General features: G+C 39.9%; 1 pseudogene; it reads left to right on the plus strand.

The window, feature by feature from the left end:
* The first annotated feature begins 240 nt into the window (after positions 1-240).
* On the plus strand, positions 241-3,068 carry LOC149241999 (pentatricopeptide repeat-containing protein At3g12770 pseudogene; annotated as a pseudogene).
* The last annotated feature ends 5,155 nt before the right edge of the window (positions 3,069-8,223 follow it).

Here is an 8,223-nt window from a genome sequence, read left to right on the forward strand (position 1 = left end):
TATAAAAGCTTAAATCCATCTAAACTTAAAATTTTATCATAATTTTACAAAATAATATTTTTACGTAGGAATTAGCCTAAATCTATTTTAACTTCGGATATACCAAATAAAAAAAATTCCAAAAAAAATTATTTTGATCACTCTAAAAACACTTATAATAAAAAAGAAAATGAAACTAGAATATTATATTTAAATATAATTGGTTGTGTTCTGAAATATTGATACATTACATCAATTTTGACGGGCAGAACAACTTTACATTTACATCACTGTGCAAGTGCAAGTTACACTGCAATTTGACCACCAAACCCTACACAGCGAAACTCTGAGAGAAATGAAGGGTTTTAACCAATAACACCCGTTGGAAAATAGTGGTGACCTCCAGTTTCCACTTTCCTCCAAGTAGTGACCATAGCAACTCCTACACAGATATCCCCATTCCTAGGAAGGTGAGTCACCAAGTATTGCAATGTTAGCCTCTTCTTACAGTTCGCACCAAGTAGAAAAGTTCACTGGCAATTTTAGCCAAAGATTGAATGGCGCAGTCACTGTGAAGGATGGAATTGGCATCCTCCTTTACTCAACGCGTATCAAAAAATGTAAGAGCTCGCAAATACATTAATATACGTTACTTGGGAACCGCTGCTACCGCAGCAAAGCAAACGGGGGAAACGCAAGGTAACCACCAATCATTGGATACTCAGCACGTTTCTCTCTTACAGTCATGTACCAATATGAAAGAAGTGCAACACATCCATACCCACATTCTCATAACTGGCATGGACGGCAATATATCTTTAGTTACCAAACTAGTGACTCTGTATGCCATGTTTGGAAGTTTGGAGGAAGCACGCTTAACATTTGATACATCATATGTACGGAATGTTTGGTTATGGAATGCAATGATAAGAGGGTATTCCAGTGATGGGATTTATGAAGAAACAATTAAACTGTATTGCCAAATGCATCACAAAGGCACACGGCCGAACAATTTTACTTTCCCCCCATTATTTAAAGCGTGTGCTGGGCTCTTGTTTCTGCGAGAGGGAAAGATGATTCACTGTCAAGTGATTAGAAGTGGGTGTGAATCGAATGTTTATGTTGGTGCTGCACTTGTTGATATGTATGCCAAATGCAGGGAAATAGAGGATGCACGCCAAGTGTTTGAAAAAATGCCTGAAAAGGATGTGGCTTCCTGGACTGCTATGATTGCAGGGCATGCTCAGAATGGGCATGCTGAAGAAGCTCGGATGCTCTTCCGTCGAATGCAAGAGGTGGGGGAGATTCCCAACTGTGTTACCATGGCGAGTGTTCTGCCGGCGTGTGCTGATTTGGGAGCTTTGCAAGAGGGAAAAGGGATCCATGGCTGCGTAATTAGGAGCGGGTTCGAGTCCAACGTGTTTGTGGGGACTGCCCTTGTAGACATGTATGCAAAATGCGGCAGTATGGAGTTTGCACGGCAGGTGTTTGACAGAATGTCCAAGAGAAATGTGGTCTCTTGGAGTGCGATGATTTCTGGGTATGCATTGAATGGACACGGGGACGAAGCTTTGGGGTTATTTAATCAAATGCAACTGATGGATGTGAAACCCAATTCGGTTACCATGGTGAGCGTGCTGCTGGCATGTGCCCATTTAGGAGGTCTGCAACAAGGCAAGCGGATCCATGACTATATTATTAGAAGTGGCCTTGGTTCAGATGTTTCAGTGGGAACGGCCCTCATTGATATGTATGCCAAATGTGGGAATATAGAGATGGCTAGGAATGTGTTTGACAACATGTCTACAAGAGATGTTGTCTCATGGAGTGCAATGATTGTGGGGTATGGATTGCATGGGTATAGTGAAGATGCCCTTCTGCTTTTTACCCAAATGCGAGAGACAGATAAGAGACCAAATGAGATCACTTTCATTGGTGTTTTGGCTGCTTGTAGCCATGCAGGTCGGCTGGATGAGGGCTGTCAGTACTTTGATTGCATGACCAGAGATTATTGCATCACACCAAGTACGAAGCATTATGCATGCATGGTTGACCTTCATGGCCGAGCTGGCCAATTGGAAGATGCATATGAATTAATAAAAAGGATGCCGTTAGAGCCTGACGCAGGTGTTTGGGGAGCCTTGCTTGGTGCCTGCAGAATCCACTGCAACATCGAGCTAGCTGAGCACGTTGCGGAACACCTTTTTGCATTAGAACCTGAAAATGCAGGATATTATGTCTTACTGTCAAACATCTATGCAGCTGCTGGCAGGTGGGATAATGTAATAAAGATCAGAGTACTGATGAGAGGAAGGCGTGTGAAGAAGCCACCCGGATATAGCTTCATTGAGATGAATGGTCATATTCATGCCTTCATTGTGGGAGACAGATCACATCCTCAATCTGAGGAAATTTATGCAATGTTGGAGTCATTGGCTGAGCAGATGAAGGATGCGGGATATGTGGCTAACAAAAGTTTTGTGCTGCAGGAAGTGGCGGATGAGGTGAAAGAGCACATCCTTTGCAGTCACAGTGAGAAGCTGGCGATTGCTTTTGGGCTTATCAATACGGGCCCTGGAGTCCCTCTCCATGTTACAAAGAATCTTCGTGTATGTGGTGACTGCCACACGTCTACTAAATTCATATCTAAGATTGCGATGAGAGAAATTATTGTAAGGGATGCGAACCGTTTTCATCATTTTAAGGATGGATTGTGCTCCTGTAGAGATTACTGGTGATGCTAAGTTAAAACCACTGTATCCATCTTCAGATTAAAACAAAAATGAAGGGAATCAAAAAAAAGGATAAAATGTTTCAGCGAGAAAAAAGAGGGAAATGATGGTCAAACAACAACATAGACGTATAGAAATAATGGCTACTTGGCTCAGTAATCGATGTCTGAACATTGCAAATTGCACGAAACTACCAAGGTCGGGAACATTTGAAAGATTTAGAAAGGTAGAAATGCTGAAATTCTGGGGTCCGTGGTTAAGGTTGACCATCGCCCCCAAAAATACGTCCACCTACACATCCAGCCAAAAGCACATAATTAAAGTGCTTGCTTTTTTACTGGATACTGTCTTTTGCTACCATGATTAAAATAAGTAAGAAAACATAGCCTTGAGCAATGACAAGAGAACGTTTTTTGGTTTGAATTGATAGCACTTGTGTAGTTTTGTCTGTACTTGTAGCTGTGCAGGTTGGTTGGATGAGTGTCAACGATACTTCAGATTCCGTGGTTCAAGAGTATGTTATCACACCAAGTTCCAAGCGTTATGCCTTGGTTGCCCTTCTTGGCTGAGCCAGCTATATAGAGGAGGCACATTACTAATGAAAATGATGCCAGGAGATACTGATGCAGATTGTGTCCAAGCCCATGATTGGTGCCTGCCAAATCCACAACAGCATTGGGCTGGAAGGTCATACTGCAGAACACCTTTTAAGTTTTTACTTTACAACCCAAAATGCTGGATATGTATTATTGTCAAATATATGCACTGCTACTGGCAACTGGGATGATGAATAATATCAGAGTAATGATGAGAGGAAGGGGAGAAAAAGAGCCATGAGGATAAAGCTTCGTTTAGATATTTGGTTCAGTTTATGTCTTGCAGGAGATAGATTGCATCCTCAATCAGGAGAAATATATGTTGCATTGGCTACAATGACTGGGAGATGAGATGTGGCTAACAGGAATTGTGTTTCAAAAAGCTGAGGAGCTGATTGAAAACATGCTTTGTAGTAACTGTGAAAAGTTGAGCATTGCTTTTGGTCTTATCAGCACAATCTCTGCAATCCCTCTCTATCTAGGAATAAGCTAATCTGGTAGCAAATGGACCCTCTTTCCAGCCACAAATCTGATAACAATCTGACAGAAATTTCAGGTATGAACAGAGTTCTACCATGATCTAAGATCCATGCATATTGGGGTGCAATGACTTTAGTGGGGTTTTGCCCAATTCTGAATCAACCCAGATCATGAAGAATTCGATCAGAATTCCAGATTGATCTGAACTCTGACATCCTGCATTGCTGGATTCGAGCAACTGGAGGGAAGTTTGCTTTCATATCTAAGATTATGAAGAGAGAAATGCAAAGGATGAAAACCTTTTCCATCGTTTCAAGGATGTGCTCTTGTGGAGATTACTATTGTTGCTAATTAGGAGAAACAAAAACCATAACATTGTTTAAAAACCAAACTACAAACTTGAGCATGATACTTCCCTGATTTGATAGCCATGGTTTAGTCTTCATTTAAGTGTTCAGGATAATGACTTATTTGGAGAAAAACTTCAACATGGTCTTCGAATAGATTGTGCATAATCTTTAACAACATGAATTATTTTCATGCAGTTGATGTTGAAACTACGACGCATCTGTAACATCCCTAGAGGTGTGACATTATTTTAACCCAATCTCAGTAGTCTTGTCATGGAAATGGGATCATAAAAAATTCCTCAAATTTCAACTACCCTGAAACTACAAATTAATATTGCCATTGCGTCCAGCTCGTTGAGGACTTTCCAGCGATATAAATTTTGTCATGATCCGAGTTATGACTCAAACGTTATGGCCATTTGAACTTGGCCCTTTTTAAACCTTATCACGTCATCATGAATGCCATGTGGCGCTCACTGCGTGGCCCACTTGGATTTCCCTATCAATATAGGGTCCCCATATGGCAAGCCACGTCCTCCTGGCCTTGCCACATCATTCAACAAGCATGTTTAGATATCCAAAAACAAATTGATTTTTGTTTTCACAACTAGTGTTGTCCAATTGCCAATACAAAGCTTCAGAAAGACTACCAAACCAATGAGAAACCACATCATGAATTATGGTTATGGTCATATTGTATCATTATGAATATTTGAAGTTGTAAAGTAAACTTTTGACCACATTTTCCCAATAAAGACCATACAATTGATCAAGTGAAACTGAATAAACTTTTCCTCCTATAAATATTTTGGTGTGCGGAAAAAATGTGGTAGAAGCGTTCTCTTTTGGTCCATACCATCAATTATCAAACCCAAATATTTGTTTGGATTATCAAAACACTTCTTTCGATGCTTATACAACTTTTTCCTTTCACTTGTTTGTTGATTGCAATGTTCTTGAAGTGCTTTGACAATGAATTTGAACATAAAAAAAAAAAAATGTTATGAATGCATACATCTTTCTACCTCCTAACATTTATCCTTTTTTTATTTAAGAGAAACACATGTACTCCAAACCCCCATCCTTATCTTCTTAGGAATACGGACTTCGTTGAATTCGTTCTTCCATATCCTCGTCAAATAAGAATATGTAATAAAATTATCATATATTTTAACACCACCTACATATTTTTTTATATAAGTTGTAAATTTCTCACCTTGAGAAATTATTTGGAATATGTATTGTGTCTTTATTTGGCATATGCTCCCCATGCTTTGAAAAAAAATCTTGCATCCATGACATTGCAGTGTTTGCTAATGGCTTAATCTTTAGTCCATGACGTACTTCTGAATAAAATGTGGGGTCTTTTTCCAATCTTATTTGCATTCTTGACAGAGGAAAATTACTAATTGAATGGAACATTTTGAAAATCTTTCTACAAAGCAATAAATTCTCAATATGATAATCTAAATATGAATTTTGCATGTTTTTATTTTTTGACAAATATATTTTTTTTTTCTCCAATGCAAACTTGAAATCCATATGTTTCAAGCAATTGTTTTGACAACATTCACTTGAAATCAAAACACTAATATAACTTCTTCTCGTGAGATATTTTGTCTTATCCCTTGTATAACTGGAATATCTTGGATTGATATGAAAAGGTCTACTCCTACTCCTAGATACAATATTTGTTTGCAACATCTCCATCATTTCATTATCCTCTCTATAAGCATTTTCATCATCATTAGGAGGAATATTATCCTCACTATGATAATTTTGAACATAGTTAGGAAATTCGTCACCATCATTGCTTGGAAAATATTTATTACCATCCTCACTTGTAGGAATTTTTTTACTACCATCATCTGTGCTTTTGAAATCCCGACTCAAATGAAATTATTCACCATCTTTATCCATGCTTCTGAAATCCTCACTTGGAGGAATTTCATCATCATCATTTTTGCCTTTCAAAACTGTCGTCACTTGCTGCAAAATGAGTTTTCAGTTGCCCAAAGAGTGCAAAAGAGCAAAAAAATTCACAACCATCTCCCAAACCGCATAATCACTCAAAGCTAAATCAACCCACCTCCATTGCATAGTGCTCAAAACAAGCTTTCTAGCGGTATATGGAACTCCTCAAATGAACCCCAGAATTACAAGATATGGCCTGTTAAAGATGAGGGTTTTGTCACCTTTGAATGAAGGAAAGAATCACAGATCGTAGGTCCGGGAACATATCGCAAATCACAAATCGGAGGATCAGGGAGCAGGGCATATATGAGGTTCTAACGACATGGCTTGTCGACGATTGCAATAGTGCAAGATCGGTGTATCGCAATCGGTGATGAAACAAATGACACCCTTCCAAAATTTAATTGCGATTAAAAGTGTCGGGATTTAAGCCGATATTATAAAGCGTCGGGAGGGTCGAAAACATTTAACAAAGGAAATCAACGCGAAACCAAGGGCAGGGGGGCTTTTTTTTCTCTCTTCCAGGGGGCCACATGGCATAATATTATTGGATCCAGTAAAGACACGGTGGTGTTGACGTCAGCATGACGTGGCAGTACAGACGACACGTGGCATGCAGATTTGGTATTTTCAAGGGTCCAAAAAGGGCATATCCGAGTGACACGTGTCACCACTCACAAGGTGACACGTGGCAAAGGATGACATCACATCAGAGATCGCAAATCGACGTTTGCAGGTTGAGGCATGTTGTTACATCAAAGTTAAAACTTTGATTACGATCTGCTGATAAAGGGGCTCCAATACAGGGGTTGACCCAGAGTCACATAAAGAGCCGAGGAACCAGGGGCTAAGCACGGGGGGTGATCGGCAATCGACGATCGACAGTTTCAAGAGGATGCACCAAGGTCGTTGATAGGAAATTGTCGATTTCCCAATCTCTGATATTTGGCCAAGCACTAGGTCACAGCCCCCCTGTCAGATGAGAAGAAAGGCAAAAAGGGGCTAAACCAAAGGGGTCCAAAGGAGATCAAGACTTGCTGTCTGTAACACCTCTTAGTGTAAAAGTTCCGATACAGCGACACCCCGATAATGTGGTACAGTGCTTTAAAGGCGGATGGGTCGACCACTAAGACTTTGAATAGAGGTATGGAGCAGTTGCAAATTGATATGGGCTATTCCTGTAGAAGCCCTTGCAACATGAAACCAAAGACTACACGGGCTGCAGAAATGAATTCGACTGCTTCGCTGCATGTCTTTGGACAACAAATGGAGGCATGGGATTCAGGTAGACTTAATGGCTCAGCATGGGGTTCCACTTAGATACACAATGAAGGACCGTCGGGGCATTCTCCACTTCTACTCTGTAACAGGCAATCACAGTTGATCGCTACCAACTCCAGAGACTGGAGAAGTTCGGCAGTTAAAGCGAAAGCGACAAGAACCAATCGAGCAATAGGGAAGGCACATCATGGCAGAGACGCGGCATGATCGGGGTAATCTCAAAAATGACATAGAGATATTTCCTCCATCATCATCCAGTTTTCATTTTCTTATTATTTTTGTTTATTCTGTGTGTCTTGTACTTTAAGGAAGGAATCATTAGAGTCATTATGGGTAACAGAGCTATCGCACGCCAAGACAACTAGTCAAATCGTACAACTGACCCTGACTGAGATATTTTGTAACTGTTAATTCAAAGCTCCCCCTCTTCTTATAAATAGAGGGAAGAAACACTCAAGGGGGGTTCCAGAATTTTGCACCTGCAATGGTCCAAATTCCGTGATTCCACTTTGGCTCTAATTGCGTGTTCATGAGAGACTATAGCGATACACTATTGAATGTAATGGACTAGTTATTTGGATCCTTCAAGTATTAATGAAACTATTCTGGTGATTCCAAGCAGATCAATGCGCAATATGTTTCCTCTTTGTAAATCTCATTTTGTATGTGTTTTTCTTTCTCTGAAATAGTGTAATGAAGCGGTCAGTTTCTTTCTGATTCATGGATTTATCTAGGTTGCTAAATAAGTGAACAATCCCTGTGTTTAAGAAGAGTTACTTTTATTAGTCTGTAACCTGCAATACCCATGTACAAGGCAAATTTACTTGTTAT

The sequence above is a fragment of the Pinus tabuliformis genome, chromosome 8, assembly GCF_031772625.1.
Source record: "Pinus tabuliformis cultivar Carrire ecotype Pingquan chromosome 8, CPIR1, whole genome shotgun sequence".
NCBI lineage: Eukaryota > Viridiplantae > Streptophyta > Pinopsida > Pinales > Pinaceae > Pinus > Pinus tabuliformis.